Here is a 19,306-nt window from a genome sequence, read left to right as displayed (position 1 = left end):
AAGAAGCCAGATACAGAAGACTCACACTGAATTTATACAATGAGAAAAAGACAGGCAAACGGATCCACGTGCCTCGAGTCAGCACAGTGGTGACCCGTGGGGCTGCGGGCTGTGAAGGGCAGGCAGTGTGATCTGGTGCCTGTTCTATGGAGATGCATTTAGTGAAAATCCACCAGGTTGTGCTCTTAGGATCCAGACACTCTGGCAGGTATATTATCCTCCCAAAAAAAAGTTTACTTAAGAAAACCAGCAAGGAAAGGATGAACCATTAATCGGTGGCATGGGAATTTAAAAGGAAATCTAAGCCAATACTGCACCCTAGGTGGCCATTTCTAACGTCCTCCCTGTCCCCAGGGCAGTGTCTGCAGAGGAGCTAGGAGCTCCCGAGGCTGGCTGTGCCCACCCAGGTGTTTTGTCTTAACTGTCCCTGAGACCCGGGCATGTTATAGGTCCTTGGTGAATGGAAACTGTAATGTGGCTACAAACACCACCTATGGCAATGGAGATGAATGAGGCCTGCCGGCCTCCATACAGTGTCAGTCTGGGGGTCAGGAGAAGGTGTTCTAGTGGCAGGAGGAGATATTTAGTAGCCCTCTAGGCATGCGCGCGCGCACACACACACACACACACACACACTCCCTCCCTCTCAGTCTCTCTCTCCTCAACGAACATCATTTTTCCAAGAAGAGGAGTAGAGACTGAAAATTTCTTATCTCATCCGCAGGCCCCATGTCTCCCAGCCCTGGCTCCAAGCAGCTCATATAAGACTGTCTTTCCACCTCACATCCCGGGTGACACAGGGAGCCTTTTGGCCAAGATGACACAGCAAGTGTGAGACATTCGTTGTAAACCAGCCTTAAAGAGGCTGTCAGAAACAATGAAATAAAACCATGTGGGTTTATCTCCAAGGGCCTCTGTCCAAACTGACTCATTCTGCCCAAACAGTGGCTGGGACAGAAATCTGGCAGCTTGTGGCGGCCACTTCCTGTCCCTCCCCCAAACTCCTCACCACCAGGCCCAGAACCCAGGCTGGGGTGAATGGTGGGGAGTGTGTGTGTGTGTGTGGGGGGGGTTGGGGGGGGCAGCCACCTCTGAAGACAGACTGATCATCAGCCCAGCGCTGCCATCTTGGTGCCCACTTGGCCTTGGGGACTCGTGAGGACGCTCACAGTACCCACGTTTGTAACCATGGGTGGGGTTGCTGAAGAAGGCCTCCCCGAGTGCGTCCACATCCCGATCCTCAGAACCAGATGTGGCCTTACATGGCAAAGGCCCTGGCTGCTCTGAGGCAGCTGGTTTCAGTCAGAGGTGGTGTTAAAAACACTGGCTCTGTCAGCAGGGATCCACCGTCCCTCCTCCACCCGCTGTCTTCTAAGCACCTTTAAAAACTCAAAACCCCTTTTAATTGCTCTCCGCTCCTTCCCCCTTCCTTGAGCAAATAAATCCCATTCCCAACAACAGGTTGCACGCTCCATCAAATTCCAGCCACAGACCCGAGCTTTCAGGTCGTTCATGAAGCTAACTTGGAAGATATTAAACCTTGGGCCTCTGGGGCCTTCTAATCAAAAGTGCCAGGTGAGCTTCCTATACAAATGGGAAGTGCCAGAAAGCAAGTGAGAAAAGCCAGCTGTTTGCCACCTGCTTAACTCCACGTGCGCTCAGGAATGAAGAGTTATGGGGTTCCATTAAGCAAGGGGCTGGTTGGAGGCTCCTGTCCCAGGCGGAGCAAGATGATCGCAGCCTGCCAGGCAAAGAATATGCAAAGCAGGAGCCTGGCTGCCTGAAGAGCAGGCTGCGTTTTTGCTCAGAGTCTTTCCCTCCCACCCTCTCCAGCCTTTGATGCTACAGCAAAGCTCTGAGAAGGGGGAGGGGAAAGGAGACTTAGACTATCAGTGCTACTGGGTTCTTCTCTCTAACGGTTGGCTGCACTGGGCACTTTAAGGACTGGGATGGGGTTCTTCCCATTAGGGGGCGCTCCTGCCGCTGACTGTGACCCACGCATCTGGGCATCTGGTGACATTCTGCCCTGCCGGGTCTGGGCTACACAAGGGCATAAGCAGCCGCTGGGGAGGTGCGGGCTTCCAGGCCACTTCCAATAGCAGCCTGGCTAGTCCTCTGCCTCCTGTCGCACTGCATGGTCCGGCCACCATCCAACACTTGCTATTCTTGACCCTGTCCAAAGACAACCTGGGGCAGGCTGCTCCCTAACTCTGCAGCACATTCCCTCAGCATCTCCTAAGGATCAGACTATGCATCTCGTTCAGTATCCCTCACATTGAAACCAATCATTCCAGAACCACAGTGAGGTTTTTGCCAGATCAGCCAACTCATATTACTTGTCACCTCCTACTAGTTTTCCTTAGATGCACTGCCTCTGGAAAGTAAGTGGATTTTTATAACACTTTCTATCATGACCAGATTGAAAGCAAGAATCTCTAGCCCCAAAGAAATGTAAAAATAAATACAATGAAAACAAACACATTAGAAAACAAAATTAAATCCTAGCTTGGCCTTGTGGCCTGCCCCGGATCTGAGGTTGGGGCCTCCACTTTTTGTTTTTAAAAGAAAGTTTAGCAAATAAGGGTTAGAAAGGTGTTAAACACAAGACTGAATGGAGACTCCTCCTTCATCCATGGGGCTCTCTCCACTGGCAGTCCGCCAGCCTTCCAAGAGCTACACTGTGTGCACATGAGGAAATTCAGGGGCAGGAAGCTTAGGTAACCTACCCAGGGGCCCCGGCAGCAGGTGACAGGGTCAGGATTTGAGTCCAGATCGCGAATCCTCACCTCTTTCCAGGATTTCCTAAGATCCCTTGGGAAAAGGTGATTTAGCCCAGGAGAAACTGATGGCCGGACCTCCACAAACCCTTGTTTGTCCATGGAGCTTCGCTGAGGACCCCTCCCTCCAATTCTAGGCTTTTCCTTCCACCCTCCAAATTCTGGGCCAGCCCATGGTCCATGCGGGCCTCATTGTCTGTTTGCTGCTTCTGTGCGGGAATGCCCAGGGGTCCCCCAGAGAGAAACAGGGCAGACTGAAGAGGCTAGGTCATCTGAGTCTGCAAGGCCAGTGGGCAGCACACAGCTGGCCACACCCGGGGGGCGCTCGGGAAATGTTCCCGCAACGAGTGAATGGATGAGTGCAGGAATGAATGACTCCTGCCACCTTCCTTTTTCCCATTGTCCACTGCAGCTGGAAGGGCGGTGTTTATGACAAGGCCCGTCTCGCCTACTGGCTTAGTGCACAGAACTGGCCACAAGACAAACCAGATCATGGTGGCGATGAAGCTTCCAGATGCTTCCCTGCTTGAGGCACCACGTGGCATCAAAAAGCCAAACAGACCACTGGCCCTGCCCTCCAGGGCTGGATATCGAAACCTATCAATTCTTCTTGCTCTCTGACCAGAACCACATTTAAAAAGAAAAAGAAAAAAGAAAAAAGCTCAATAGCAGACTGAATATTCTGTCTTTAAGAAGTATATACATACCGCCTAATTTATATGCATTAAAAATCCAAGAGAGGATTGACTCAGGGTGTTAGCGGAACTATTTCCAGGTAGTAGGATTAGGAGCTTTTCAAGTTTTATTTTTTCTTGCTGCTTATCTCTCTTTTCTAATTTTTCTCCCATAAACACGTGTTACTTTTGTAAATGAGAAAAAAGCAAGGAATAAAGCACCTCTGAATCAGACTGAAATGAAACCAGACACACGTGTTTATGCTACAGACAGTTTGGAAAATATTGAACTGGCAACAGACTGAGATGAGAAAGTACAGTCTGCGCTGAATTCATACTCCAGGCAGCTCAGACTGCTCGGAGATTCTCTGGCTGCGACTCTGAGGGTCGCAGCAGTTTCTGCTCGTCTTTTGCACGGGGTTTAGCATGTTCTGGGCAGAGGGCAAGTGACTGGTGCTGCCCGAGAGCAACCCTTTCTCTGGAAAAGTTCAATCCTATTGAGGAAGACAGTTTACTATGGAGTTTCTAAAGTAACCGTGTGGCTGGTAAGAGGGGAGGGGGCAGACAGATCAGTGATGCTTGTAACCCCAAATGGCCGTGTCCTTCCACCCAGGTGACCAGGGGCCCAAGAGAATAAATGGAGATGGCAGGTGAGGAGGGGAAGGGCAGGAGGGGAGAGGTACTGGGGGGCGAGGGGAGAGACACTGGGAGGGAAAGGAACTTGAACTAGCATGTCATCACCCCACGAGGAATGGAGAAAGTCTAGCGACAGAGGAACGTGCTGGGAGGAATGGTTCCTTTCAAAGCAGAAATAGAGAGAGTGCTGAGGAGACGGAGCTCCTGGGGGGCACAGCACCAGGCGGGTAAGAGCTCGGGATGTGAGCTGCACAGAGCTGGGTTCCAGAGCCAGCCCTGGTCCTCTTGCCTTTGGGCAAGTTGCTCAAAACAAAAGCAGGTGAATAAAGCAGAGCCTACCTCACAGGTGTGGGGGAGTAAATTATAAACTCTTGCATGAAAGTGACAAATTCTGCTCCACAGCGCCTCCTCCCAGGCCCATGGGGTACTTCACTTCCCTGTCTCAGGTGCTGGCCAATGAAAAGTGACCCCTGTCGCTTCCTGGTTGGGGGCTGAGAAGCCCTTTGCCGAATCTTCAGTCTCACTTGTTTTGTGTCTCTGTGCCCATGGAGGTCACAGGATGATAAGACAGAGCCATGAGATTGGGATATCCTGGATCCCTGAGTAACTGCATGGAAGACAGCTGCCCTGGAGCACTGCCCCGCCTATGACTAATTTTATGTAAGAAACCAGCTCAGAGTGAGCCACAGGATTTTAGGATTGTCTGTCACTGCGGCATAAGCCTATCCCATTCTGACTAATAGAACATGTAAAAAGGTTAGTGCCTAACTGGGGTCCTCAAACTATGGCCTGCGGGCCACATGCGGCCCGCCGAAGACATTTATCCAGCCTGCCGGGTGCCGCTGCCTGTCCTGCTTAGCAGCCGACGCCTCCCGGGCCCGCAGTGCGCATAGGAATTTGTTCATAATTTTTTTTTTTAAACTATAGTCCGGCCCTCCAACGGTCTGAGGGACAGTGAACTGGCCCCCTGTTTAAAAAGTTTGAGGACCCCTGGTACAACATAGAAAGTACTCGATAAATATTGGCTGTTATGGCTAATTGGTGCTCCTCAAAGTAAAAAATCATTGAGGTCATAAGAAGAGAATTGGACAGGAAAAGTGACAAGAGCAAACTAAACAAAAATCAGATATTCTGGCTAGGGTCAAACTTTTACGGGAGGCATCGCCAGGGAAACGGCAATCTCTGAGACGGCAGCTGTGTTTTCCTCGGTACTGAAGCCAGCACGGTCCTTCCCGAACACCGACAGGCACCTCCATTTGTACGTAACTGGGCAGCACAGTGGTTTTAAAGAACCAGAGGCGGACGGGAACCTGTGCTCGGTGAGATTCAATTTTGTGTTTTTGTTAATAGCTTTCTCCTGCTCCTTGCAGATAAAAAGCAGGTCACCCCAGGGATTGACCTCACCTCTCAATCATTTAAAAACAGAAAATAAATGCCCCGAGAGGTTAAAAACACAGATTCTGTGCCTGGAAAGGTTGTCATGTGACAATGTTGCATCTTCATGGGAAAGATGAAAACGCGATGTAATCCTATTACGAATATTTCCGTGGTGGCCAAGCCTTACTTTGGTAATCTGTTTCAATTGAAAGTCCCGTCATTCCCAAACCCAATTTAGAAAGTGCAGGAACAACATGCAAGTCTGTGCCGATTTCTCAGAGATGAACGAAAATCATCACTTGAGTTCATTTGGGGTTCTTTTCCCCTTCAGCTCTTAACTCCAGGGCACCAAAGGAATTCCTTCATGTTTTCCTGATAAATCTTGCCCTCCCAGGCCTCCTTAAATCCCACAGGTGCTCTAGCTTCTACCTTCAAAGCTTTCAGGGCAAAGATGCAGAGATCTTGGGCTGGAACCTTGGTGGGAGCGGGTGCTCAGGCCTGGGGCTGGGATGTATAGGAGAGAAGTTAGGACAAGCCAGACCATTCCTCTACAGAGCTCAGAACCAGAGGCCTGACCTCATGCCAGTCCCGACACTGTCCTCTCCACCAGGGTGGAAGCTGGCACATCATTTCAGTCACACTGTGGGTGTGTACAGACAGCCTCATTGTACATGAGGAAAGGGAGCTTCAGGGTTTAACCCAAACCCTGGAGCCAGCACATGGCGATCCTGCCCCTCTGGCCAAGACAGGACCCCAGGCCGCTGCTCGTGTGTGTGTGTGTGTGCGTGTGTGTGTGTGTGTGTGTGTGTGTGTGTGGTTTTCATCGAGCACCCCAGCTGCTTGCTCAACCTGAGTTGCTCATACTCAGGGAACCCCAGACAAGTAACAAAACTCCTTGGAGCCTATAGGCCATGGATTGTTTGTGTCCCCCAAAATTCATTGTTGAAACCTAATCCCAATATGATGGCATTGAGGTGGGGCCTTTGGGGGCAATTAGGTCATGAGGGTGGAGTGGAATTAGGTTGTGATGGGATTAGTGCCCTTATGAAAGGGACACCAGGGAGCTCCCTTGCCTCTTCCATCATGTGAGGTGACACTGACAAGACAGCCGTCTATGGACGGCGAAGCAGGTTCTCACCAGACACTGAATCTGTCCACACCTTGATCTTGGACTTCCCAGCTTCCGGAACTCTGAGAAATAAATGGCTGCTGTTTATAAGCCACCGGCTAGGGTATTTTGTTATAAGCAAAAGACAGAGCCAGGTCTGCAAAATGGGGACAACCAATTATATTCACGTCTCAGGGTGGCTGTGAACTTTGGTAACATGCTCATTACAGTGCCTGGCGCACAGGGGGACTCAGTAACTATCCACCCCTATTACTACAAGTGCTCATCTCTGAGGGTCAAAGGCTTCACCCTTTGGTGCCCCCTACACTCCCAGTGGCACCATTTGTTCCAAGCCAACTGAACCACTGGTGCTTTTCCAAATGTGGCATCTCCTTTCTCCTACCTCCTTCCCTCTGCCCCCTCCATCAGGAACACTTTCTCCACTCCCCATTTCTCCCAAAATGTCTTCTTCTTCTTCAGGGAATAGCCCATCTCACTTCTCTCCGAGTTCCTGTCACACCCTTCACACACCTCCCTTCAGACGACCCTTTCCATGTGGTGCAATGGACGCTGAGCTCCTGTCTGGGTTGGCTGAGTGGGAGAGAGAATGAATTGTTAACAAAGTCATTTTTGAAATTTTCGATTATGGACACAGGTCTTGAGCATCTAGGACCCAGAACAAACCTTCCAAGTTGATACACACGCCATGGTATCGGGCAAAGGAAACATCATCCTGTTAAAATTAGAAGCGAAATGTCAAGGTTCTCAGAGGCAATTTCATAAATAATTCCAAGTAGGCAGCCCGGAAGACGCAGACGATGGATTTCATTGGCTCTCCACATTCTCTGTTAGCACACTTGCTGGCAGCCTGAAAATGACATTTCTCTCCCAGCCAGGTTCACCTCTTTTCCCACTGGGCGAACATGGATGTACTTTTTTTTGAGTTGTCAATTTCAGGTTGCGATTTCTATCCCTGCTCAGTCCATGGGCAGGAGGGTCTGTTCGCTCCAGAGATTCAGAATCACCATCTTCTTGGTGCCCAAACAGCCCTGTGTTGCCTTGCAAGCCTGACTGTCCCTCCCAGTACGGCCTCAGAAACCACACAGGAGACGGGAAAGGGAGCCGGGTCCAGAGGCCTTTCTAGGAAAGAAGTGGAGAAAAAGACCTTGGGCTTTTCCCTGCCAGGGTAGAAGCTAGATGGAGACCCAGGGGAGTGATCAGAGGCTTCACAGTAAAACACAGGCTCAGGCCTAACGGGGGTGGCTCAGTGGTTGAGTGTCAACCTCTGAACCAGGAGGTCACTGTTTGATTCCCCGTCAGGGCACATGCCCAGGTTGAGGGCTCAAACCCCAGTGTGGGGCATGCAGGAGGCAGCCAATCATTCTCTCTCATTATTGATGTTTCCATCTTTCTTCCTCTCAGAAATCAATATAAAAATTTTTTTAACAAGCCACACAGGCTCGGGCACTTCCTAGCTGAATAACCCAGGCACATTATTTAACGACTCTGTGCCTCACTTTCCTTCTCTGCAAAGTAAGGGGGCTCATTCTACCCTCATGAGGAGTCCAAGAAATGCTGAGATGTGAATCCTGCCTCCACCACCACAGGCTGCTTTATCTTCTGAGCCTCAGCTTTTCACCTGAAAATCGACTAATCCATCCAAAGTGGCTCATGGAGTGCTAAAGAAAATGCAGCTACTCATTCTGAGGATAACAACAGTAATAGCACATGCATTTCCTTTCTCCCTTTAAGTAACCACCAAAGGCATGGATTCATATGACAGGTGGGTGACTGTCTCCTGGGTCCCAGGCTGTGTGCTAGGCTCCGGGGGTCACGCAGTTCAACAGCCTGGGACCTCCTGGAGCTTGTGGTCCAATGAAGATGGCAGGTGTCTACGCACCCACATCCCATCAGGCCACACGTGTGAGGAGGGGCATGGAGGAGCGCCCAGAGCTACTGCCTGGGGGAAGGGGCTGCTGTGGGGAAGGGTTTCCAACAGAGATGCAGAAAGGCAAAGGGAAAGCATCAGCCAGGGGCTCAGATATCGTCCCAATGTCACTGGGTCATTGGGGGCTCAAGGAAGACCACCCACTGCTGTCAGGAAGTTGGGGTCTCTTGTTTCTGGTGAACCCCAATGCCTCTTAGTGGTCTTCAATTTCTCGGCTTCCCTCCCTCCAGCCTGCTCGCCACACAGCAGGGGAAAGAACTTTGTGACTTCTCCAGTGAATCACCACCCCACCTACACCACCCCCATAAAGATGACTAAAATCATTCAAATAAAGGTTTTTGCAGGGGCACTGGTACCTAGTAAGTGGGGGCAAACATAGGTTTACAGTTGTGAGTACATGAAACACAGAGTTTATTCTTGTATTATTAATTATTGTATCATTTTCCATACAAACAACTGTACACCTGCTTTTGTCTCTCCCAGTCGGACATCTCTCTCACAATCTGGGACCGCTGGCTCCTAACAGCTCGCCTGCCTGCCTGATCACCCCTAACTGCTTCTGTCTGTCTGCCTGATTGCCCCTAACCGCCTCTGCCTTGGCCCCTGCCACCACGGCTTTTCCGGAAGGTTGTTCAGCTGTCCGGTCTAATTAGCATATTATGCTTTTATTATTATAGATTTTAGAGCCGAGAGAGAGAGAGAGAGAGAGAGAGAGAGAGAGAGAGAAAGAGAGAGAGAGAGAGAAGAAGAAGAAGAAGAAGAAGAAGGAGGAGGGGGAGGAGGAGGAGGAGGAGGAGGAGAAGGAGGAGGAGGAAACAGTGATTTGTTGTTCCACTTATTTATGCATTCATTGGTTGATTCTTGTATGTGCCTTGAGGGAATCGAACCTGCAACCTTGGTGCATAGGGCCGATGCTCTAACCAACTGAGCTACCCGGCCAGGGCTCATCATCTCTCTGATTCTGAGAAGGGAAAGAAGTTTGACATGGATCATTTTGGGAACTATACAGCAGTTGCTAATCCTGGCTCCTGACAGAATTACCTGGAGAGCTTAAACTAAGTGACATCCAGCCCCACCCCAGATCAATTGAATCCGGGTCTTTTTGGGGTGAAGGGTGGAATCCAGGCATTCACTCATGACTAAAAACCTCTCCAGGTAATCTGAATGGTAAACCAAGGTACAAAACTGGAAAAGCTGCAACCACTCATTTTAACTCAATAAAGATGGAAAAATTCATTTTTATTGAAATCCATCTAAAAAACTATCTGCTCCCTCATATCTGTTTTGATATTTTTGTTTGTTTACAAAACACTTTCATCTTTCTGGTTTAATCTACTACTTGAAACAATTCTGTGGTATAAGGATCAGTGTGCCCATTCTACAGATGAGGAAGCTGAGGCCCACTGAGCCCAGAGACATGCCTGAGGCCATCCAGCACCAGGATGGAAACCAGGTCTCCCAACTCCAAGTCCCAGGGGCCTTCCTCAAACAAAAGGGCCAGAGATCATCAGGACATTTACATAAAGCCAGGGCCATTCATCTCACATGAGGGAGGGAGTTCAAGGGACCTGGTTTTGACACTTGACCTCAAAAGATGCTCTTATTAGGGTTGGCTTTTATTGCGATAATGAAATGGCAACATAGAGCCAATTGTCCAATTTGGAGGGAGGGGATGGGGCAGGAGGGGTGGCCTGCTTCTTAGAGAGAAGCCATTTTAAGATAAAGGGAAGGTTTCTGAGTTGCACGGCAGGAACCATGAAGGCTGGTGGGTGTCTGTCTGTCACCCGCCGCCCCATCTGCCTGGGGTGAATGTGCTGAGTGAGGCTCTGACACTGGTTGGTTTTCTTGAGTGGGCTAAACGTAGCCTCGTGATCTTGCCTGAACTATGATTTGCTTAGCAAACACTTTCCCTATAAATAATGAATGCGTACACCCCAGCCTGCTGCTGATAAATTATTATGAGTTGGGACTTAATGGAGTGTAAACTAGGCAGTGAACAGCCCTGCCTTTTGGTCTGCGGCCCCCACCCCACTGCCAACCTCTGAAAAGTGTGCTAAGCTACCTCAGAGCCAACTAGATTGGCACCCCCCCCTCCCTGCCCTCTGAGCACCCTCTCCTCCTTTTGTTACCATGCTCATCAGCACAGAGGGCCATAAAAATCAGAACTAAGGCAAGGAGACGTGAAGGCCAAGATGACTCGGATTCTTTTAGCCTTGTTGCTTGGGTTTTCATTTGGGTGGTCTGCTCTCTTTTCATTTCTGGGCATGTGACCCACAGTTCATTTCCACAGGTGTGCAGCCTGCTGAAGTTCCCACCTGAGGATGCTTCCATAGAATTATTAGCTTTGGGCGCTCACCCAGTGATACTAGACAATGTTGACCACTCTACCCTCTGGTCTTGCCTTGCCTCCAGGAGTTGGCTTTAATTATGACTTGCTGTCTGCCTCCACTACGTCCCAGAAGAGAAGCCCAAAGTACTCATTCCCAGCAACTGGCAGTACCTGAGAGAGAGCAGGCTCTCAGCTACCATTCCCGGAACAGCTAAATGGCTGGTTCCTCATGAGTGGATGGGTACGTGAAGGGATGGACTGAAGGACTGGAGGATGAACTAATGAATTGGTAGAGGAGTGTTGAGTAGGAGATGTTGAATAAATGGATGATGGGAAGAACAGATGGGTGGATGGGAGAGTGAACAGATGAATGGATAGAAGGATGCGTGGAGGATTGGTAGGTGGAGAAGAATGCGTGGAAAGATGGGTGGGTAGAGAGAGGGTGGGTATATGGGTTTGTGAAGGGAGATGGGTGAATGAAATCATGAGAAGTTGGAGGGATGGATGAATGTATGGCTGGGTGGCTGGATGAGTGGTCACCTACTCCTAAAGGTTTAGCTTAGGTCACCCAATCCCAGGCAAGGAGGTAAATGAGCCAGCTAAAGATCAAGTATGTTTTAATCATTTCATAAACAAGAAAACTGAGCTAGACAGATTGAAGGCTTGTCTAAGACCACACAGCAGTAGAAGAAATTGAACTCTTGGCTCCTTCCTCCCTCCCTGCTTTTCCCTGCTGTATTCAGCACCGGGTGGAGGCCTATCCCTCTGGAAGTCGTGTAAACAGAGCCCGTTTTTCATCTCTAACTCTGTAGCTGGTGATAAAATAAGCCCCAGGGATGTGCCAGCATCAAGATTGAAAGCAGGCAGGAAGGACAGGCCAGAGCGAGCAGAGTTCCCATGGGAGGAAGGGCTGCCTGGCCAGCTGAGAAGCCGCAGTTTCTTAGCAGAGAGAATAATGATACACTGGGCTGAAATGCGGCATCTCCAGTCTTGAGAAACTGTCAAAGGCAGCCCTTCTTGCTTGGAGAGTGATCGAATGCAGGTGACTGACATGCTCAGACAGTCCCTGATGGTCTACAAACTCCTCCAAGCAAGCCCGCTGGGAATCCTTGATCTGCGCCTCAAGTCCCGAAGGACTGTGCTAACAACCGCCCTGAGGGACTGGCCTCAGCTGGAAAATTCTGCAGATGGTTGTGAGCCTTCTTTGCCTTTGAAGATCTTTGATCTACTCCCCACTTGGCACTCCTTCGGGTCTTTTGAGCACCGAGAGGAAAGCGAATCCTCTGAATCCTCTTTTGAAGAGGACTCGGGGAGGAATCTTCTGATGAAAAGCAAGAGCAGTGTATCAACCACAAGGCTTGTTTCTGCCAAAGAGAGCAGATGACAAGAGGGCCGGGGAGAGGGGGCCCTGCTGCTCCTCAGTCACTCACAGGATGAGGACAGTCACTGCCCAGAGACCACTGCAGGGCCTGAGCCTCAAGAAGGGGCGGGGGGCTCACTGCAGGTCCCCTCAGTTGCAGTCCCAACTTTAAGATGACAGTACAGCTCATACCAGCTGTATGTCTTTGATGAGCCACCTCATCTCCCTAAGTCCCAGGCTCCTCTACAAAATGGGGAAAGCAATTCAATGAAGCAAAATCTATAAAGTCCTTAGCACAGAACTCATTTGTAGTAAATGCTCAACAAATATGTTCCCCTTAACAAATATTCAGAGTGTCATTTCATAAAAAGCCCTCTTTCATATTAAAAATGATTAACCAAGCAACCAACTTCCCTTCCTTATTTTTAAAGTTCAGTGACGGCTGAATATCAATCACTGGTTTTGAAAACAATACTGCGCAGCGCCCAGAGAGAACATCTCCCGGGAGTAGATTCATTGCCAGCCTCAGCGACTCCACGCCGCCATTCTGATGAGTTTCAGCGCTTCCTGCTGGGAGCTGTTCCTGGGAATGGATCTTCCAGCTGTGCCTCAGACCCCTCCCATGACTGTCACTAGCATCGTCCTTCCAGTTGGAAGAGTGAATAGTTCCATTCCCACCTGAACCTTAGCCCTAACCTGGAAATGCTCATGGTAGCCCCTGGGATCACAGGTGGGGCTGTCCAACGTCACTGGGCAGGTAAGTAGGGAAGCCTGCAAATAGGTGCAAACCACAGGCCGACCAACTGTGAGGGTGCAGGAGCTCCGAGGGTCCCTTTTCCACTTGCATCTCGTCTGTCCTTTCTACAGCAGCTTCTGAATTCTGAAGCCCCTTTGCTGCAACACTGCCTGCCCCGGGCTTCCATGACAACCGTCTCTCAGGCCCCTTCTCATCAGTCTTCCTTGAAGCAGCACTCTGTCCTCTTCTCACTTTGATTTTTTGCTCCAGGGCCACTGGTTCTCAACGTGGGGTTCCCACACCTGCAGCAGCATCACTGGGGAATGTGTGGAGAATGCAGTGTCTCAGGCCCCCAGCCAAGAGCCAGGGAATCGGAGACTCTGGGGGTGGGACTCGGCACTGTGTGTGCGAGCCCTCTGGGACCTGAGGCCTGGGCAGGCTGGAGCAGCACTGCCCAGGCACCTGCATGCCTATGGCTCCTAGGAGCTCACAACACAGATGGCTCCCGGTTCTAGACCTCATCTCTGAACTAGGATGTATCTAAATGCCTACTTAACACAGCCCCTTGAAAGACTCTGTGGCACCCCTCACACTCAAATGCCAACCAAACTCTCAGTTTTGCTTCCTGAATCTGATGCAGTTTCCAATCTCTTTCTCAGTGAAGGTGGCCAGCACCTCAGCAGCCAGGCCTCCCTGCCCTCCCCTCCCCCACCCACCATCCTATCCAATCCTCCCCTCCTCTCTTCCTTCTCCCCGGAAGGCCAAACAATGCAACCCATGGGCAGAGGGGATTTCTGGGCACTCAGACATCCAGAGCACAGAAAAGGTAAACACTAAATACACGCTCTTTTTAAAGCAAACCTCTCCTTGGATTTCTGCAGCTCATCAAAAACCCATGAGCACCTACAGGGTGCCAGGTGCCATGCGTGGATGAACGGATCGTGATAGTCTCTGTCCGCCTTTCCTGCCTCTCTTGCTCCCCTCTGCTTCCAAAACAAACTCTTATTTCACAATCAAAGATATATGCTCCCAATGAGTACAGCAAGGCACCTATTGATTTTCTTGTTGCCAGTCATTATCAAGATTTATTAATCGCCCCCACTCCCCATTGATTGAAGAAAGCAGAATTCCCAGTGGCCAATCAATCCTGATAGACTCCATGACAAACAGTCAATATCTATTTATTATTTGATGTATGGGCTTCATTATCTTAAACACCATCAGGCTGGGACCCGCAGAAGTTGAGCAGTGCCCAGGCAGCTGGAATTAGGCTGGGAATGCGTCACCCTAAACCCCAAGGCTAGCAAGTTCCCAGAGCAGCGAAAACGTGCTGATCCCACACTCTCCCCCTGTCTTCCCACTCGCAGACCCTGGAGTCCGAGGACAGCGAGGGAAAGGGTCAAACACCTGGGGTTCAACTGGCACCTGCTGCCAACTCAACAAGTTACCAGCTAGGCACATTTGGGGTTCGGACAATGAGACTGACTGGGAGGTAGGCCAGCCTGTGCCCTCCCGAGGGCGGGGGGACCAGCAGTGGAGGGTTCTAAGGCATAACAAAGGCGATGACTTAGGTACTGCTGAAACGGGAAAGAGAAGAAGAGGATGGTTTGATTCGGACTTTGGTCTGGATGGGTCTTGGGTTCCAACCCTGCCGCGCCTGAGCTCCAGGACCTTTGGCATGTGCTTTGTCTTTCTGTTTCCTTGTCCAGACACGGGAATTGACTTGTACCCACTTCAGAGGGTTGCTACAACTTAACATGAGAAACCCCAGTATCTCCACACAGGCTACTCAGCTTGCAGGGAACCGGCTTTAGTGACAATGTGGCCTCTCTCTGCAAAGTCACTGTGAGTCTCTGTGTGCCCACCTGCCAGCGATGCTGAGGAAGCCGGCCCTCTGGTGCTGGAACACATTAGGGACCTGGTGTGGCCCACACTTGCTTTCTAACAGGACAGTGCCACTGGCTGAACAGAGAAAGCTGTTGGAAACGTCTTCCTTTCCAATGCACGGCCAGCTCACTGCTGCTCCCCTCTTGGGCGAGACGCCAAATGTCTCTTAGAAACTGGGCGTTCAGACCTGCGGGGCTCCCAATGATGTCCCATTAGGACCAACTCCAACTGTCCAGGCCGTTCTTGGAGGAGGGACATGCAGCACCACCCTACTCGCTACAAGCTCTCCTAAGAAAAGCGATCGCCCCAACATGGGCTTTCTAACGTGCAAACCAGACTGGGTCCCTCCTCTGGTGAGATCGCTGGCGGCTCCCCCATTGCCTCCAGGAGAAAAGTTTGGATCCCTTTAGCACATACTCATGGGGTCCAGCTTCTCAGCTCTCACTGTTCCTGTGCGGATCCTCTGTACCAGCTCTCGACTGCCCCCATAGCCCCAAGTCCTGACCCCCCACCTCTAGCCCTTTGCAGATGTTGTTCCTTTTATTAGGGACTAGAGGCCTGGTGCACGAAATTCGTGCACGGGGGGGGGGGGGGGGGGGGGGCGTGTCCCTCAGCCCAGCCTGCACCCTCTCCAATATGGGACCCCTTGAGGGATGTCCGACTGCCCGTTTAGGCCTGATCCCACCTAAACAGGCAGTCAGACATCCCTCTCACAATCCAGGACTGCTGGCTCCCAACTGCTCACCTGCCTGCCTTCCTGATTGCCCCAACCGCTTCTGCCTGCCAGCCTGATCACCCCCTAACCACTCCCCTGCCAGCCTGATTGATGTCTAACTGCTCCCTTGCCAGACTGTTTGCCCCCAACTTCCCTCCTCTGCTGGCCTGGTCACCCCTAAATGCCCTCCCCTGCAGGCTTGATCTCCTCCAACTGCCCTCCCTTGCAGGCCTGGTCCCTCCCAACTGCCCTCCCCTGCTGGCCATCTTGTGTCCACATGGGGGCAGGATCTTTAACCACATGGGGGCAGCCATCTTGTGTGTTGGAGTGATGGTAATCTGCATATTACTCTTTTATTAGATAGGATGCCAACACTGTCATGTCCAACTGGCCAATTTGAATAAGGAGAGGGTTCTGGTCCCCACCACCCCCTATTATGACTCTGTTTGCGAATCATCCAGTGACTGGTCTCTCTGTGAGCTCCATGGGGGTGGAGGCCATCACACCGAGGCTACACACACGATGAGCATTGGAGCAAATACCCCCAAACCACAAGCCTCCTTATTGCTGTCATTGCATCATCATTTACATCCCGTAATAAACACCATTTTTGTTTTCATCACCATTCACGCTCCCACATCCCAGCCAGCCACCCTCCAACTGGCTTGTACTACGTTTCACTAGGTGCCACTCACTTCTCATGGAGTCTAGTAACCAGCGCCATTCACTGTGGGCTGCTATGCTTGCCTGGAGGCACAGGCTGGGATAATGTGTGTGGATGTATTTTTGGAAACAGGTATTTATGTATTCAACAAGTATTCATGTATTCAGCCTAATATTTGAGGGGCTGGGATATAGAGGTGAGTCCATAGCTGAGGTCTGGCTTTCCTGAGGCTTATGTTCTGAGTGGGGGAGGGGATGTAGGGAAGAGAGACAAGAAGCAAACAAACAAATCGAGGAACAAAAGAAGTGTCGCCTCTGGTGAGAGGTGCCCCAATGAAAATAAAACACAGCGATGGGATGGGAGGGGTGGGGGCAGCAGGAGCCCCTGGGGATTTGCTTCCTAAGTCCATCTCTTCTGGTTGCCTCTACCACCCTGCCTGCTTCTTTCTTCTCAGGCCCCTGTGCGGGTGACCCTTCCCCACCAGGCCCCTCAATGCTGGTGCTCTAGGCTCTGTCCTTGGTCCTCGGGTGACCCCTCAGTCTTCCCTGGATAAACCTCAGCTTCCACTGAAGCCCACAGCTTCAATCACCACTTTGATGCCAATGACTCATGCGAGGGTTATTTCCAGCCCCAACCTTTCATCTGATCTGGAGCCCAGCATATCCAGCTCCTTACTCAACACCTCCTCCTGGGTGACTTGAAGTTTAAAGAGGTTAAGTAATTTGGCCAAGATACAAGCCAGGCACTGGGACATAAATCAGAGTAGTCAAACCACAGCCATCCCCCCTATCATCTGATATTCTAATAAATTCTATTTGTAGTGCCAAAGGCACCTGAGAGGAAATATACTGCTTTGAATTGCTGCTATCATGATCGTTATTGCTAGAATATTATCACTATTACTCTAGCAGCTAGGAGATACAAGTGTCGAGTGCCTCCAGTTACAGGAGGTATTAAGCTATAGCCTTTCTATATAAGCTCTTCAATTCTTATCACTACCTTGCAAGAGAGAGAAATGTTACCCCATTTACAGATGAGGAAACTGAAGCAAACAGGAGTGAAGAAATGTGCAAAAGACTCAAATTTTTCAAAAGGGAGTGTTCATACATACTGTGTTTAGTGAAATAGCGAGTCACAAAATGGGGTTGCTGGATGAGCCTATCCTCAATGGCACAGAAGATCTATCCATCAATGTTTGTATGTCACAGAGCTGCGGGCTCTTCACCGAAACCTGCATCGTTTTCCTCCCAGGAATACAGTGAGCCATTTCTCAGCCCCCCTTGTGGTCAAGGTACCATGCCAGCCCAGAACACAGGCATGGAATGATGTCCACCACTTTTAAGCATGTCTCATAGGAACCTCCCACATGTCTTCCCATGCTCTTCCCCCTAGAAGCAGAGAACTTGAGCCCTCAGAGGACTCCAATATATGGGAGTGGTCTTGGATCCCTCCACGCATGAAGAAAAGCCACATACAATCCAGGAACACCATCCTGGACTATTACGTGAGCCAGAAATAGACATCTACTGGGTTAGGCCACTTAATGTTTTTAGGCTTATTTATTACAGCAGCTACCATCAACCTGACACATACAAACTGTGAGTTTGCACATACAATATGCCCCCACTTAACGCTGTACACAGGTTCTGCAACTTTAAGGTAACGACAAAACCACTTTTCCTATAGGTTAACTCAGTGGTCGGCAAACTCATTAGTCAACAGAGCCAAATATCAACAGTACAACGATTGAAATTTCTTTTGAGAGCCAAATTTTTTAAACTTAAATTTCTTCTAACGCCACTTCTTCAAAATAGACTCGCCCTGGCCGTGGTATTTTGTGGAAGAGCCACACTCAAGGGGCCAAAGAGCCGCATGTGGCTCGCGAGCCGCAGTTTGCCGACCACAGGGTTGACTGATATAGACAAGAGTTGAGTTCCTAGGGCACATCATCAACGTTTTGTTGAAACAACCTAGAATGAAACAATGTTATTTGAGGACCTGCTGTATATTAAGACAACTTCCTGGCAGGATACACACCAAAATATGAATGTGATTCTCTCTGGCTGGAAACATTACGGGTGAATTCCACTTTCTTCTTTTTGCTGATCTGCATTTTCAGTAACAAACAACTTGTGTTGTTCAGTTATTTTTTTTTAAGTGGTAACAGATGTCCCACATGCTAATTCGAAGTCTTTGAGAGTGGAGGAAAGTGGTGGCCAGTGGCAAAGTCTTCTTCACCCATGCAAGTCCTCTGCCAGTCATGTGACCATTTACCAACAGGCATAGGCAATGTACATGAGATGATGCTAATAATAATAATGATAATGATGCAGCCCATTTATAGCACTTCCTTTACAAAAGTCCCGGACGCTTTACATTCCGGCACAATTAAAGGCAGCCACAGACAAAAAAAACCTTTCAGCTGCGCTTTATAAAGAGAAAGCAACTCAGCTCTTTGAACATAAAAGGAAGCCGATTCTACTAGATGACGAGGGACGCAATTTTCATGTGCTCGGACCCCCCAACTCTTGTACGTTATATTTAGGACAATCAAACTGGCCTGAAGAAGAAATAATCACAAAGCTCAGAAGTACAGAGTTACAGAAAAAGCGAGTCGAGATCTCAATGGGGCAACCAGTTACTGTCTTAGCCGAAGGCGGGGCCCTCCATTTGTCTGTCTGTAAATAGAGCAGCTCGGCGCTATTATATTTGAAAGCCTGAAAAATAGGAACTGATGTGGAGTTGGAAATACATAATCTATTAAAGAGCTCTGATATTTACCAGATTTAAAATGCTGTGCAAATGAGGCCCTATGGGATTTCATTACTACCGTGTCCCTGGGAGAGAGGTGGGGGCTGGGTGTCGCACGCATGGGGGCAAATAGTCAAGCCCGCATAACAGGGAAATTGCATTCACACTCAGGCACCTGCAAAGGGACTGATGACATTCGCCAAATGAAACATTTTAAAATTTCTTCGAGAACATGGGGAAATCCTTGGCTTGTACGCAGGAGATGGGGCCTGGGCCTTCTTTTGTTACCAAGCGCCCCAGGTAATTCTGATAGGATCAAAGGTAGAAAAACCCGGTGATAAGCT

At 49.9% G+C, this 19,306-nt stretch overlaps 1 protein-coding gene across 1 annotated transcript in view; it reads right to left on the bottom strand.

Moving 5' to 3' along the window:
• Positions 1 to 19,306, bottom strand: part of KSR2 (kinase suppressor of ras 2) — a gene marked incomplete at its 3' end in the record, with an annotated part of 280,786 nt that overhangs the window by 15,131 nt on the left and 246,349 nt on the right. The gene's annotated exons all lie outside the window — the stretch shown is intronic.

The sequence above is a fragment of the Plecotus auritus genome (assembly GCF_963455305.1).
Source record: "Plecotus auritus genome assembly, chromosome: 13".
NCBI classification, from domain to species: Eukaryota; Metazoa; Chordata; class Mammalia; order Chiroptera; family Vespertilionidae; genus Plecotus; species Plecotus auritus.
The sequence above is the reverse complement of the archived record's forward strand: the minus strand, read 5'-3'. Positions and strand labels throughout refer to the sequence as shown.